Raw genomic sequence first — 16,834 nt, 5'->3', positions numbered from 1 at the left:
CAAGGGAAATATTTTTTCTTTTCTTTTTTTTTTTTACGAACCCAGTGAAATATCTTTATTTTCCAGATGAATTACCTCAACATTTCACTTATTTATCAAGTATCCTTCCTCTTTTTCTCACCCTCTTCTCTCTGACCGACAGCATCAAAGCCATGAAAATTGACAAGGACAAAAATGAAAGTATCTATTGATCCAACATCCTGTCGAGTCCATGTCACAGGCCCCCAATAATCCGTTTTTCCTTCATTTTTAAATTCTAACTCCCAGTTAGTCTCGGGACTATTTTGTTTACTCTTCTAAGGAAGGTCTTGTTTTAATCTCACTTTGGAAGCCATAATGATTCTTACGGAGACATACTGACTCTGAATCTAACTCACGTATTGCCAACAAAACTTAGATAGGCGAACCTATCAATCCCAGCAAAATAAAGACATTTGGCATTTCTCAGCATCACACTGGATCTGAATAGATTGAATCTTTCAGATCTGGCAGGAAGTATGGTCAATATAAGACAAGTATCAATCAATATACAACAAATATTTTCATCATATTTAGAATGCAGCTATTCTACTTTTTAGGGAAAGTGAAGAGTCACAGAAATTTTGTGGACAACTCTTTTTAATCCTGAAATGTTCACTGTCTTGATTAAATTAATAAATAGAATGTCTTTGGACTTATGTATAAGTTCAACTGGTTACTTAGTTTTAGATTTTTTAATAGAATAAATTTTGCTAGTAGAAGAAATTTTGGTACCAGCAGATTTTATTTCCAACTCATTCTTGGTCCTACTGATTTCCTCAGCCATTTAACTTCCTGATATACAGCTTCTTCTTTTATGATCCAATCTTGAATGGATTTTGCAACAAGTTCCAAATAATTCCTGAATCCAACATTACAGTGAAGAGCAATGTTCCAATGTTCACAGTGCAGACGTTGCAAATTCATTGGATTAGGAAAGACCAACAGTAAAGAGTTATCCTGGGTGTGGTAATAAGAATCAATACACCTGTATTGCTGATTGGCTTCTTGAAGAACCTGAAGCAGAACTTCTGGCTTAAAATGTTGTAAAACTCCAGTCCATTAGATTGCGTTGCTGCATTTTCTTTATGTCCTGTAACTCTGCTTCCACAGTCATCTTCTTGGGTTTCTTTTCAAGAGGATCAGCATTTGTGACCGCTTTATCTTTGATCTCATTGTTCACGGTCTGCTTCAAAGGCTCAGGTTGGAGCTGCGACTTCAAGCTGTTCTGCGCTGATGGTTCTCTGTAATCAGAGTCTAAGGATTTCCTATTATCCAGGTCAGAATACTTCATATTGTTAGTATCAGGCTGACTAGGATTGGAAGGTTCTTTGTTGATCTCATCATCTGGCATAGATGTTGACCAATTCTGATCCAGAAATAAAATTCTGTCTTTGATTCCACTATCTGTTTGATGTCTGGTCTCTTGGGTATTCATTTTCATGATGTACTTTTGCCTTATCTGTTTAGCAGGGTTGTCCCATGGTATGTTGAACATCTCAGAATCTGTCCCATACATCATTCTAGAATGCTTCAGTTTCCCTTCTTCATCAACCTCAGAGAGTTTCAGGCTCTCAAAAGTAAACACTTTGAAGGCTCGTTCTACTTCATTCCAGCTCAAAACTTCACTTGTACAAAAGTGCATGAGCTCATGAATTGTAGCTAGACGTTTTGTGCTGTTCCATGGCGGAGGGCAGAAGGAATTCAAGGAATTCCCACAGTGGCAACTTAGACTGCATCTTCTGCTCAACTTGAACCAGGTCAAAATTCTTTAGGTCCTTTAGCACATATTTCTTGTGGGCGAGGGCATCGTGATAGTTCAGTAGGAGAGGGGCTCTGGGCACTGGTTTGCTTTGATTTTCCTCTTCAGATAAGAATATTTCATGGAGATTCTTTTTCTCCCTCTCTGTCAGACAGAGAGAGGGCAGAATGGACATGATGTGAGCTGCAATTCTGTGGTCCAGGCCATCTGTTCTGGGAGGCGGCTCCGCCAGACTCCGTGGGACAAGGTCTTCTTCACTTGCCACAACCTGTTCCAGCATACAATGCAGTATCAAGGGCACAGAAATGAATTCTTCTGGAATTAGATTCAGCAAATCATTGTAATATCGCATGTCTACTTCATTTGTGATGAAGGAAGCCACTGGTGGCGGTGGTGGAGCTGGAGCATGCAGCTCTTCATATTGTTGTGTTTTCTTCTTTCCAGGGGTTACAGCAACAGTTTGTGGGGGCCTGCCTGGTAACATCTTCCCAACTCCCATCTCTCCATCCTACTCTCACTTTTTTTTCCTTTTATTTTGTATCTATATGAGAAAATGGACGTTCACTAAATTTATTGTGGTGATCATTTTATAATGTATGTAAGTAAAATCCTGCTGTTCACCTTAAACTTATACAGCACTGTATGTCAACTGCATCTCAATAAAACTGGAAGAAAAAAATGATATAAAAAGTAAGAGTTTTAAAAATTTTGATGAAGTTCAAATTATTGATTTTTTTTGGCTTTTGTGATTTATGCTTGTTGAGTCTTAAGTAGGAAATCTTTGCCTAAACCAGTGCCTCAAAGATTTTCTTTTATGTTTTCTTTTAGAAGTTTGATAGTTTTAGCTCTTATGTTTAGGTTATGATAAATTTTACTATAATTTTTGTATATGTTGTGAAGTAACAATCAAGGTTGATTTTTGGCTTATGGCTATCTAGTTGTTCCAGCACCACTTGTTGAAAGTTTTATCCTTTACCTTTTGAGTTGCCTTCAAATATTTTTCAAAAATCAATTGTCCATATGTCTGTGGATCCACTTATGGACATTTTTTTCCTGTTCCATTGATCTATATTTCTATCTTTACATCAGTGAAAGTCCTTCAACTTTGTTCTTCATTTTATTTTCACATTACTTATAAAATGAACTAGTCAATTTCAACAACAAAGAGCCTGCTACAATTTTGTTTAAGATTGTGCTAAATCTACAGATCAATTTAGGGGGAATTGACACCTTAACAAAATTGGTATCTCCCCACTTACTTAGGGATTCTTTTATTTCTACTAGCAATGTTTTGTAATTTTCAATGTATGTGTTCTGCACATTATTGTTAATATACCTCTAAGTATTTTATATTTTTGATGCTACTGCAAAATTTTAAAATTTCAGTTTCCAATTGTTCTTTGTTAGTATATAGATTATAATTGATTTATTTACTGAGCTTTTGTCCTGCAACCTTGTCAAATTCATTTATTAGTTCTAGCAGTTTTTTTGTAGATGACTTAAGATTTCCTACATAGACAATCATGGTGCCTGTGAATAATGACAGTTTTACTTCTTCCTTTCCAGTTTATAGGCCATTTAGCTCTTTTTCTTGCCTTATAATACTGCCGAGGACCCTGGGTATAATGCTGAATGTAAGGGTAGAGTGAATATCCTTGCCGTGTTCCCAATCTTAGAGAAAAAAATCTTTACTCTTTCACTATTAAATATTATGTTAGATTAAGAAAGTTCCCTTTCGTTCTTAGTTTGGTGGGAATTTTAAATCAGAAATAGGCTTATATTTTATAAATGCTTTTTCTGTATCTATTAATATGATCATAAGATTTTCCATTTTTAGTTTGTTAATATTGTGCATTCCTGGGAAAGATGCCAGTTGTCAAGCTATATTATCTTTTTATATATTGCTGAATTCCATTTGTTAATATTTTGTTGAAGATTTTTACATCTATTTTCATGAGGATATGGGTGCATACATTTTTTTATCATGCGTTTATTAAGTTTTAAGATTAGGATAATGCAGACCTTATAAAATGAGTTGAGAAGTGTTTCCTCCTCTTTTATTTTCTGAGAGTTTGTGTAGAACTGGTATTATCTATTTCTTAAATATTAAGTAGAATTCATCTGTGAGGGATCTGAGACTGGAGGGTTTGTTTGTGGGGGGAGAGAAGATGGCGTGGGGAGAAGGATAGGGGAAATAAGACAGACTCTTCTAAATTGTTACTTTAATATTTCTTATTATATATTCTATAGCAACTGTTGATGTTAATATCTTCAGGCCCATTAAATGCTTTCAAGTTGAGATCCTTAACAGTAGTACAGTAATTGCAGATTTTAAATAATTTACTTTGGTCAACTCTTTTTTTTTTGTGTAATGTCTCATATTTATAGTCTTCCAAATACTACCACACTCAGTTTTGTCTTCAAAGAGTCCAGTTTTCCGGTAGCTTACAAACCATTAAGATCCAAGAAGTTACCCTCGCCAGTTGACTTTTCTCTCCATGACAATAGAGGTAGCTAGGTTTCATCACTTTTCATTTTACCCAATGGTCAGTTGAAGTATAATATCTTATTGCAGCAGCATGGTAAGAGCTTATGAGACTCTTATTATCTTATTAATAGACATCTATTCTGGAAAATTAATTTCTTGGTCAATTGAATGCTGCCCCTTTTCTTCTCACTCTTCCTTCACTTGCAATTTTGACCCCATCTTGCACCATTTTGCTTTTTCTACCCTTTTCTTTCTAAGTAAAAATTGGAATCTAGGCTGTTTCAAGATTTGGTCACCTTGGATAGGAAGCTCCTTAAAAAAATAAATGCCTTTGAGTCACAGAGACTTCTGTTCTCCACACTAATCTTGAGACTGGCTTTAGACAGTCTATCTTGAGACAAATAGAGCTGGAAACTATGGAACTAATGCCAGTGACAGAGAATCAAAGTAAAGCATGATCATTTGTTTAGAACTGAAATTAAACACAGTGAAAAAAACTTTAAGACCTTAAGATTTTCTGGAAGTCCATATCGGAATCCTTACATAAAAATATCTGTCAAGTCATAATTCTTTAATTAAATATATCTTCCCCACCTACCAGCATTCAAGACACATAGAAAACAGTTTATTATTAAGATTTATTATTCTGGTTTTGTTTTATTACAAGTGTTGCAACAGCATTTCTCTCCTCCAGCTTGAATCATAAATCTGCAGTTTCTGCATTTTATTATGAACTAGATAAGTGCTGTAGGCTGACCTAGGAAATTAACCTCTAATGTAGCATTTTTTCCATGAGAAATTGCATTTGAAATAATAATCTCTCTTCATTCAAAACCAGATTTCTTAAGAATCTAGGCTACATTTATTACCACTAGTTACTCACTTTTTATTCCTCCCTCACTCACTGCAATCTAATTTCCACACCAGTCCCTCCATAGAATCTACTCTTGCTGAAGCTACCAAAGACCTTGTATTTATGGAAGCTAATGACCTCTTTCCAATCCTTATTTTCCTTGACTCATCTTTACTCTTGATAGTATTGATTGCCTATTTCTCTTAAGAGTTTCCCTTTGTTTCTATGATACTTTTTCTTCTAGTCCTCTTAATATCCTGACCATTTTCTATTTGTGTTTCTCACTACATTTTCCCTTTTCTGTCTCTTTGGGGCAAGTTGTTGATTTTCTTATTCCTGAGTATATTCTTGCCCATCGTCTGTTTGGGTAGTCTCATTCACTCTCACAAATTCAACTCCCTAGACTTGTACACTTTACTTTTCTACTGAGTTCCAGTCTCATATTTCCAATGCTGAACTGTAGTTTATCCTTTTCTTCCTTTCCCTCTCTGTTTCAGTTAGTGGAGTCATTCAACATAAACCCAGTCTCTCTTCGTTACTCAAGTGTTAGCTAGGGCCATTCCAAGTTGGACTTAAAAGTGACTACAATCAGTCCTAGGGCTGTTGAAGGTCTGTGCAACGCCTTTTTGCAAATTAGACAAAGTCACTTCCTTCTATGAGATATTGTACTTCTTAAAACAATATATAATAACTTCCATTGTGTAATGATTTATTTATAATGAAACATTTTATATAAATCTATAGTGACTAGGATGTAAATGATACTCCCTTAGATACTGTGCTGCTTCTGTCGAGCAGTGTACAACCTATACAACTGTACAGAGCAGAATAATATTTCATATCTTTATGGCTAAGAAAGAGAAGGTCAAGATGGTACTCATCATTCCTATGGGGCTCTACCAAAATTTAAAAGATGTGATTCCAGCTACTACTTTCCAGTGGTTCATGGAAAAAATGATTAGTGATGTGAATTATTGGGAAGAACAAGCTTGAATAGATGATATAATTATCTTAGAAATATCTTGCAGGCAAATGAACAAATGTCTTGGTGATATAATCTCAACACTGTTCCTTGACTGATACCATGAAATACATGAGATGCTCAGTGTCCAAACAAGTGCTGAGCGTAAATCCTGAGAAAATATAGGTCACAATCTTTGTCAAATATCTGAGAGTTCAAACGTTTTTGGGATTCAGTGATTTGCTAAGTCTTCCAATAGTCTGAACTGTAGGTTCCAGACAATCAGCAAACCATCATGAAAATAATACATGAAAACAGGCATCTAGAACATTTTGGGGAAGGTGAAACTTATTATCCTTTGCGGCTGTTGGGAGTGTACAGCTTTTCTTTTTTTGAGCATTATTTAGTCATTTGGGAATAGTGTCTGATAAAAGGTAATGGTGGCAATTCCTGGCAGAAACTTCAGTTCTCAGTAGAGCAATCCCAAAGAAAACATTGTGAAGGAGTGCGTAGTGGTAGTTAAAGTGAACATATTCATGTATACTTCCAGGTTACTCTCAGAAATACTCAGGGAAAATTTTGTAGGAGACTAGGTAATACAAATTTGTGTATATATATATATATATATAAAATATATATTAGATCTACAAACTAATGAAGCATAGGAAAGTCTATTTATTTATTACACATACATATAATACCATTATTTATACATGTTAAATATACTTATAAAATTAGATTATACTATTTGCATCCTTATTTTTCATTTGTCTTATCATGAACATTTTGCCCATGTCCATATATATTTTTCAAAATCATTGTTTAAAAGTCTGTATAGTAGCTCATTTTGTGCTATAATGTAATTTATAATTCTATTTTTATGTTTGCTTTTTTAACCTTTATAAATAACACAGAAATAGAAGAAATATAAAAGAATGTAAAATCCAGAAAAAGATTTATGCACATAATGTTGGATTATTTTCTTGGTATATATTTCTGAAGGGAGATTTTATAAGATGATTTTTGTGAGCCTTGGTATATACTTTTAAATTGGTTTCCAGAAAGGTTATACAACTTCTTTTTGGCAGATAATTTGATTGTTCTATCAAGGAAAAATAGCAGGTGTAATGTAACTCGATGTAAAGAAGGGTTTGGAAAAGAATTATTTCAAAAAAAAAAGAATTATTTCATCCTTATGGAAAAGTTTGTGAAATGCAGAGTAGATAATAGTTCAATAAATGAATTTAATGTACCCAGGGGTACTGATTAAAATAAAGACATCAGCTTTAGAAAGGGTTTCTAGAAGCTTGCCACTGGGCTCTATTCTATATAGTATTTTTTAAAATCAATGATATAAATGAATATATAGAAAATCTTCTTAGAAAACTTAATGATTAAGAAAACTGACATCTAGGAAGCAATTGTTTGGCTAAACTTTGGAGGCACCAGAACATAGTAGTAGTTAGATGCATGGGATTTGGAGTCAGACTCAGTTTTAAAGATCAGCTTCACCACTTGCTGGCTCTGTAACTTTGGCCAAGTCACCTAACCTCTCTTAATCTCGTTACCTTTCTTTTTTAAATAAAAAGTACCTAATTTCTGGAGCATTTTTAGGGTCACAGCAAAACTGAGAGGAAGGTATAGTGATTTTTCATATACTCCCTGTCCCCATACACACATAGCCACCCCCTTTATCAACATTACCCACCTGAGTCAAACATTTGTTACAACTGGTGAGCCTACACTGACATATCAAAATCACCCGAAGTCTATAGTTTATCTTAGGGTTCACTCTTGGTGTTATATGCTCTATTAGTTTGGACAAATGTATAATGACATGTATCTATCATTATAGTATCATACAGAATATTTTCACTGCCCTAAAAGTCCTCTGTGTTCTGCCTATTCACCCTTCCCTCTCCCCAATCCCTAGCAACTACTGATCTTTTTACTGTCTCCATAGTTTTACCTTTTTCAGAATGTCATGTAGTTGGAATCATACAGTATATATCCTTTTCATTTTGGCTTCTTTCACTTAGTAATATGATTTAAGTTCCCTCCATGTCTTTTCATGGTTTGATAGTTCTTTTCTTTTTAGCACTGAATAATATTCCATTGTCTGTATATATATACACACAGTTTATCCATTCACCGACTGAAGGGCATCTTGCTTGCTTCCATATTCAGGTAATTATCAATAAAGCTGCTATCAACATCTATGTGCAGGTTTTTGTGTGGACATAAATGTTCAGCTCCTTTGAGTAGATACCAAGGATCACAATTGCTGGATGATATGATAAAATTATATGTTTAGATTTGTAAGAAAACACCAAACTATCTTCAAAGTGACCATACTATTTTGCATTCCAACCAGCAATGTGTGAGAGTTCCTGTTGCTCTGTATCCTTGTCAGCATTTGGTATTGTCAGTGCTCAGGATTTTGGCCATTCTAATAGGCATGTAGTAGTATCTCATAGTTTTAATTTTCATTTCCTTGATGAGACATGATATGGATTTTTTCAAATGCTTATGTGTCCTATGTAGATATTTGGTGAGGTGTCTGTTAAGGTTTTTGGTTCATTTTTTAATCAGGTTGTTTTCTTTATTGTTGAGTTCTTAAGAGTTCTTTGCATATTTTGGATAACAGCCCTTTATCAGATGTGTCTTTTGCAAATATTTTCTCCCAGTTTGTAGCTTGTCTAAGTTATCTTGACATTGTCTTTAGCAGCATAAAATTTTTAATTTTAATGAAGTCCAGCTTATCAGTTATTTCTTCTTCCTTTGGCATATCATTATCTTTTTAATTATGACCTTCCTACCTGTTCTTATCTATTTACATAGTATGGACACATTTTTCATGAAGCTTATTTATTTATTTAATATACAGTTATTTATATAATTCCATTATGGTAAGATTGCTGTTCACCTCCACTAAGAAAATTAACTTCAATCAAAAGAGTTATGTTTTTCTTTCCAAGGGTGAGGAGGTAGAGAGTGGTGGAAGCTGGGAACAAATAAACACATTTCTAGTAAGATTGTTGTGAAAAAATGCAATAATATAAAAGTTATAAAATGCTTAACATGTTTTCTATCACACAGAAACTATGTAATTAGTTATTACTAATCCAAAGTTGTCTTGGCAAACTGGAAAAATGAGTATATTAATAGGACCAAATATGCTAGGGATAAATACACACTTATATATTTGGATTAAAAAATAACAAAATTGAGTACCAGCTTTAATGATAAAAACAAGTTTGATTTAGTTAAATGTAAGGTCAGTAGTATGATGTATCTATCAAAAAAAGTAAATATGACCTATGGCTGCATTAAGAGAAGTAAAGTGTTTAGAATAAAGGAGGTGATAGTCTTGTCCTACTCTTTGCTAATCACACAATGCCTGAAGCATTGTGTTCAGTTCTCCACACAAGATTTTAAAGAGGCTGGGGTCTGGATTTGGGATTAAAGTCTATTTTAAAAAATTCATTTCTTTAGACGGTTGGGATTTTTCTCCCCCAGGAGAATAATTTTGAAGAAAAGATTAATTAAGTATGTTTTATGTGGAGAAGGGAAGTTTAGAGGGATATGATAAATATCCTTAAGTATTTGAAAATGTACCATCTGGGCAAGTTAAATAAAGTTCCTTTGGATACAAGTAATAGACATTAGGAAAGGATCAGGATCTAAGGAAGATCTGAACAACCAGGCTTCAGTGAGGCGGGCATCAGGGAAGTTTCAGTGTTTAAGCTTGAGGCTCCTTTTTCTGGATGCCACTGCCGATGTGTCTCAGCGCCAGCATCCCAGTCTCTTCTCAATTCTCTGGAGAGAGAATCTGACCATCCAGCCTATGTCAGGTCCACTCTTGGATCAGAAAAGTATGCTCAGGTAGTAAAGTGGGCTTCAAATTTAGTTTTCTAGAAGTCAGAACTAAGAAGGGACACTTCACATATTCACAGCTAGAACTGTGAACTTTACTCTCTCTTTCTGCCTTCTCTGAAGTCCAAGTAGATAGATTTTAAAAGAAGCTTTATTGACATTCTCATCCTTTTCTTCCAGTGTATTGCCCTAAATTCATCATATGACTGTTGCTGTTGATCTGTCCTTAAGACTGAGCAGAAGGAAATGTCCTTCAATAAGAGATGTCCTTTCCTCTGAAATTAATGATTAATGTGATGCAGCTTAAAAGGTGGAAGACTGTAGTTGAAAATTCTGTGTAAAGGATAACTGTTAGGTAACGGATTTGTTTTAGATCTGGACCTGTGGAGGCAGTCCCTTTTAAGACTAAGCCATTGGTATGGAAAAATAAACATAAATTTCATGGCAAAAATATCATATCAATTTTATTAAAATTTTAATCAATATCAATGGCTTTTAATAATGAAAAACAGGTTTTTAAAAAATTCACTGAGCCAGGGAATTTTTAAAAAATGTCTTAGATACTGTAATATTGTAACTCAGGGGTTGGCAAACTTCTTCTTAAAGACCAGAGTTCAACTATTTTCATCTTTGCAGGCGGTACTGTCTCTGTTGCAGCTACTCAGTTCTGCCATTGTAACCCACAAAGAGCTATAGACAAGACAGAAACAAATGAGCACAGCTGTGTTCCAGTGAAAGTTTATTTACAAAATCAGCTGGCAGATAGAATTTGGCCAAAGGGCCATAGTTTGCCACCCCTGCTGTAACTAATTGTACAGTTGTACTTGTTTTGGCTGTTAGGAAGCTCAGACCCAACTTTGCAGTCCGCTTCCAGCATGGACCACACCGCATGCAAGCTGTACATCACCCCACTCATGTCATCTTTCCTTTATGCCAGTGTCCTCAGCCACCTTTTAAATATTCTGTTCTATTGTTTGTATCTCAAGCCATCACATGAATTCATTTTTGAAATAAGATTAACATAATTGAATTAGATTAAACATAGTGTTTAACTGGGAATTGATTTTATATTACTGTAGATATAATTCTCAGTTCATAATGTGTAAATTTGTTAAGCAAACACCAAAATATCAGTTTGGTAGATACAGATATCTATTTACCATGGTAGCTGTATCTACCATGTGCTATGGTAGCTGACTTCTATTATATCTCATTCTAGCTAATATTCAAAGGCATCAAGTTGTACTGGTGTTTTCTGATTCATCTTCATCCTGGATATTGGGAAAATGATATCTTTTTCTGTTTATTATCTTTTGGGCTATATTCATAGGATATAAAAATTAAAATACACAAAGATAAAAATCCCAATCAACCTCCCCCCAAATCCAGTGGTTCTGACAGGTTTTTACCCCAGAATCTCAGAATGTCAGTTCACATGCCCAGTGCCTCTTAAGGTTAGACATGCTTCAGTTAAACAAGATATCTGGGGCTTCCCTGGTGGCGCAGTGGTTGAGAGTCCGCCTGCCGATGCAGAGGACACGGGTTCGTGCCCCGGTCCGGGAAGATCCCACATGCCGCGGAGCGGCTGGGCCTGTGAGCCATGGCCGCTGAGCCTGCGCGTCCGGAGCCTGGGCTCCGCAATGGGAGAGGCCACAGCAGTGAAAGGCCCGCGAACCGCAAAAAAAAAAAAAAAAAAGATATCTGCTATTTAAGTTGAAATAAATGTCTCACAAACCAGTCATTCATATACAACCTTCACAATTTTTGTCATGTTTTATAAAACTTTTTTCACTTAGCCTAGTAAATGTAAAACAAAATTATGTATCACCAATATAAACAGAAAATCAGTGTCGTTTGTCATAGAGAGGTTAATTAAAATTATTAATGTACATGTATTATGTGATCTAATTTTACCTGTTTAATACCTGTAGTAAGTGCTATATTTTTGGAAATACTTGTTTAAATAATTTCTGCTTCCTGCTCCCCTGCTAGTCCTAGCCTAATCAAGCAATCAATCAGTTAATCAATCAGAAACTAGGAATTTACTCCCCGCAGTTTTGCTCCTACCCCTGCCCAGTCAATAGCCATATAAATTTCTTGAGGCCGAGGATCTAACAGAAACTGGCTCACCTTAAGATCCCTACTTCTTAAAATTACTGTGTCCCAATCTGTCCTGTAGGTGCTACAACCATCTTGTCAACATCAACCCAAGGACCACAGAAATCCCTAAAGAAAGGACTGCACGTGACAAATCCATGGGTTTCCTTTTTTGAGAGAGAAATGACAGTTTCAGACCTGATTTTCTTTTCTTTGATATATTGATTTCTAGAAATCAGACGTTTTTCTCCTTAACTCACTAGACGCAATTTCTGAAAAGGATGTTAGACTTTTATCATTAATGTACACAAAGCTAATCATAAAATAGAATTTTAAGGAGTGAAAGATGGTCCTACCCTTCATTTCCACATTATACAGAGCACACTGCATTTTTCAAAAAAAATACATGATGTAAGATTATATAATAGTTGAGACTTGGTATCATGTCTTAAATCTCTTTCTTTATGATGCAAAATTGCTTTAAAATAGACCAAGATATTGTTTGTACTCTGGACATGTTGATTTAATTCTCTATTACCATTAAAATTTGACATAATTACTAAAGGAATTTGAAAAAGTTAAATCTAAATTTTGTCAAACCAACAAGCGCCCCTGAATCTTCACCTTCTGTTTGGCAGAGAGGACTTTATAGAAAAGCCACAAAAATTTGACCTACTTAGTCTGTCACAAGAGTTGTCCTTCTAAATTTGAGATCTGTCCAGTTGGCAGTGTGACACTGACAGGCCTAATCCCTCCAACCAACTGCCATTTCCACAGCTAAAAAGGATTACAGGGGGTCACACTGTCCATCTGTCATCCTTTCCAATGAGTAAAATTACTTTAGATTTAATTAAAAAACCCATGACCATTCCCCTGAACTAGTGGTACAGTTGCTTCATATCCTTTTGTAAGATGCATTTCTATCCTTATAATGACGACCTACTAAACCCTTTGAGGAACTGCCTTACCTGTGTATGATGTTTCACCTGCACGCAGCAGGGAACAGAGAGGAAGTCCGAGAGCAAATGTCTATCCTAAAATTAGTGGTTTAAATTGTTCATCAATATCAGTCTCATTATTATAATAGTTCATACCTACTGCCTTTCATTTTGCACCATATATTGCATAGACAATATGCATCATTCTAACAACAATCCAGCACAATGGGAAATTATACTCATTTTTCTGTTGGAGAAACTGAGACTAAAATGTTAAGTATCAAAGCAAGGCTGTGTTTCACATTGAGTTCCAACTGGCATCATCCCTAACATTTCTATTTTACCCCATAATCTTCCCTTTTAATCCTGCATGCTTTTTAAGTCCGGAGTCTACATGATTGACAATCAGAGCTACTGATTGGCATGAGATGACCAGGTCAACAACCTTGAGGTCATATAACGTGCTTAAAAACACCTTTTAAAAGCTTTGTTTAACCTATGCATTCTGATTGAGGGGATTCACTGGCCTCAAACTGTGTCTCCAGCACTCCCCGACACAGACACAAAGTTGTTGCAAATAAAGTTCCTGAATTCTCTACTTTCCAGGACTTTCTAGAACACTGGACTTGGCTTGGCTGTCTAAACCATGATTCTAACAGGCTCTCTCTACTGAATTCTGTGTCCTTGATTGTTCTTGACTGGATTTGTGAATCGTTGGTGACCTAGCTTAATAACTTGTCCTCCTAGAGAACATCTTTTCCAGGCTCCTTCTTCTTAATCAATGTCTAGCTATGGTCCCTTTATCACTTTTTTTTTTTTTTTTTTTTTTGCGGTACGCGGGCCTCTCACTGTTGTGGCCTCCCCCATTGTGGAGCACAGGCTCCGGACGCGCAGTCTCAGCGGCCATGGCTCATGGGCCCAGCCACTCCGCAGCATGTGGGATCTGCCCGGACCTGGGCACGAACCCGTGTCCCCTGCATCGGCAGGCGGACTCTCAACCACTACGCCACCAGGAAAGCCCTCTTCTATCACTCTTTGTATCAGGGCAGAGGCTATTAACTAGCAGCAAGTGGGCCATACTCTCCCTCACACGTGTTTGGTTTATCTAACCCAGTGTTGTTGTTCATTGTTTTCTGGTATTGTGACCACATTTAACATTGAGTAATTTTAGGAGCCAGACACAAAAGATCACATACTATATGATTCCATGTATATGAGATATCTGGCGTACATAAGTCTGTAGAAATAGAAAGCAGATTGGTGGTTTTTAGTGGCTGTAAGGAGGAGGAACAGGGAGTGATTGCTTAATGGGTATGGTGCTTTATTTTGGAGTGATGGAAATGTTTCAGAACTAGATAGAGGTAGTGGCTGCACAGCATTGTGAAAGTACTCAAAGCCACTGTTCACTTCAAAATGGTTAATTTTATGCTATGTGAATTTCACATAGATGAATGAATGGAGTGATTTCAGATTTTCTACCTTTCTTGGGAAACTGCTCTCTGATTCTCACTATTGTAACTGTCAGCTAGAGCTAAGCTTTAGATGAGAATATGTGCTTTAGGGACCGCATTGCCAAACCCTGAATTTTATTTTTTTACTTTTTATTTTTGCGGTACGCGGGCCTCTCACTGCTGTGGCCTCTCCCGTTGCGGAGCACAGGCTCCGGACGCGCAGGCTCCGTGGCCATGGCTCACGGGCCCAGCCGCTCTGCGGCACGTGGGATCTTCCCAGACCGGGGCACGAACCCGTGTCCCCTGCATCGGCAGGCAGACTTCCAACCATTGCGCCACCAGGGAAGCCCAAACCCTGAATTGTTGACTTGAGTCTGAGAGTAAAAGTCAGGGCCAAGATTCTACATGCCCTAGCTTTTGACTGTATTGTAGCAGAGAGCTATTTCTCTGCGAGCTCCATCAAAAGCAAGAAAATAAAATATTTTCTGAGAGAGCTAAACCATTCAAGAAGAAAGGAGGGGTTAGTGGAAAAGTGAGGAAACCCATTTCCTTTATGGAAAAGAAGGATATTCTTTTGTGTTTAATATGTAAATGAAGTATATCAACGCTGAACCACTATCAAATGGGAACTTCACTCCTTTAGTTACCTCTGTGGGTATTTCTACAGGTGATCCCTACCTCAGAGTGACTAATCGTAGTAATCGGAACTAACAGTAGTGGAAGTGGAGCAGGAGAGAAAGGGAATCAAATGAAATAGAGACCTATTATGACAAAGAGGAAAAGAATAAAACAAATAAATATGTTCTCCCCTACTATCCCTGACACTCTGTATGGTGGCAAGAAGACAGTTACTGGTTCTCTCCTTTAAGGGACATCATTAAATAATGTCTGAAATTAATTGAAAATAATCAGTTTGGATGCTTTGCTCCTCTAATTTTTTTTTTTTTTCTACTAGGAAGCCTGTGTAGTAAAGAATTTAACCTTGCTCAAAAAGCATTCTGGCCTTTGACCTTGGCTTCTGGGAGGTAATCACTAAGCCCTTGGAATTACAGGCCTGAAAAAAGTGTCTATTTTCCTGGGCCTTGGTTCACCAGATAGTCTAGCACTATGCTACATAGTGGGCACTGGCTATACCCAGATAGTCTTAGGGTGGAGCCAGCCACACTAGAAAACCCAGCAATGTTATTTAGAATTATGCTGGGTCAGACAACCACATGGGCAGTGAGCCCATCAATCATATCTATGTAATGGAGCCCCAGTAAAAACTCTGGACACTGAGACCTGGCTGACTTTCCCTTTTTGGCAGCACTCCATGTGTTTTGTCACATATTGGTGCCAGGAAAGTAATGTGTCCTGACTCCATGGGGAGAGGACAGTGGGAGCCCCATGTTTGGTACTTCCCTGGACTCCACCCTGTGTGCTTCCTCTGTTGACTGACTTTCATCTGTATTCTTTCCCTGTAATAAACTGTAACTGTGAGTATAACATTTTCCAGTGAGTTCTGTGAGTCCATCTAGAAATTGTCAAAACTGAGGGTGGTTCTGGGATCCCCACAAACTTGCAGTTGGTGTCAGAAATGAGGGTGGTTTGTGTATTCTGTGTGCCCTCTAATTTTACAGTTGGCTAAACTCTTCCCAGTCTCACTCTTGATTTTAATTTAATACACACACATATCATATCTTGATTACTTAATGGCAGTAGAATTCATGGGGACAGGGACAAATGTTACCTCCTACTTACCCACTTCCATACTGTTTTAAATTTTTATAAGTACCCATTACTTAATAATAAAAAACATTTTTAAAATTTAAGAGTCTCATCTTTTCAGCATTACCCCTTTATCAAGCAAGAATTATGGTGGAGAAGGAAGATGGTTTACAAAGATAACAGAAATGTGAATCTGGAAACTAATCACAGAAATACGTAATTAAGGTGAAATTATGCACAGTACATTATAATTTATTTTAATCCTTGGCAATATTTTAAAGACGTATGTTGAATTGGGCATATAATGTGTCTAATTTTGAATAGCAATTAGATCATTTAAACTATAATTAGAATTTTAAAAGAAATCATCATCATTTCTCTAAATATGAACACTGAGTCATAGTATTGCTTTATGGAAACCACATCAGAAAACTATTTAAGTAAAGCTTGGAAACTTTCATGAGTTTATGTCTATGTATGCATTGGACAAAATAGAGTTTTTCAGTCTGAAAAAAAAAATGAACTCTCTAAATGCCAAATTTGGGACTAAAATAAAATAAATATTTGGAAATAGTATTGGGAGATAGTAGAGTTTAAGAAACACAGAATACTAAAATAAAATAAAATAAAATAAAAAAGCATCTTCTGATTTCTCTCTCCCCTCTTCCCTCTTCATCTTGGGA

At 36.3% G+C, this 16,834-nt stretch overlaps 1 pseudogene; it reads right to left on the bottom strand.

Moving 5' to 3' along the window:
• Nucleotides 1–694: 694 nt before the first annotated feature.
• On the bottom strand, nt 695–2,350 carry LOC113629348 (sperm-associated antigen 17 pseudogene; annotated as a pseudogene).
• Between the last annotated feature and the right edge of the window lie 14,484 nt (nt 2,351–16,834).

Source organism: Aethalodelphis obliquidens, unplaced genomic scaffold, assembly GCF_003676395.1.
Source record: "Aethalodelphis obliquidens isolate GAN/ISIS:26980383/991018 unplaced genomic scaffold, ASM367639v1 scaffold1, whole genome shotgun sequence".
NCBI classification, from domain to species: domain Eukaryota; kingdom Metazoa; phylum Chordata; class Mammalia; order Artiodactyla; family Delphinidae; genus Aethalodelphis; species Aethalodelphis obliquidens.
Note: the sequence above shows the minus strand (reverse complement) of the source record. Positions and strands in the feature narration are given on the sequence as shown.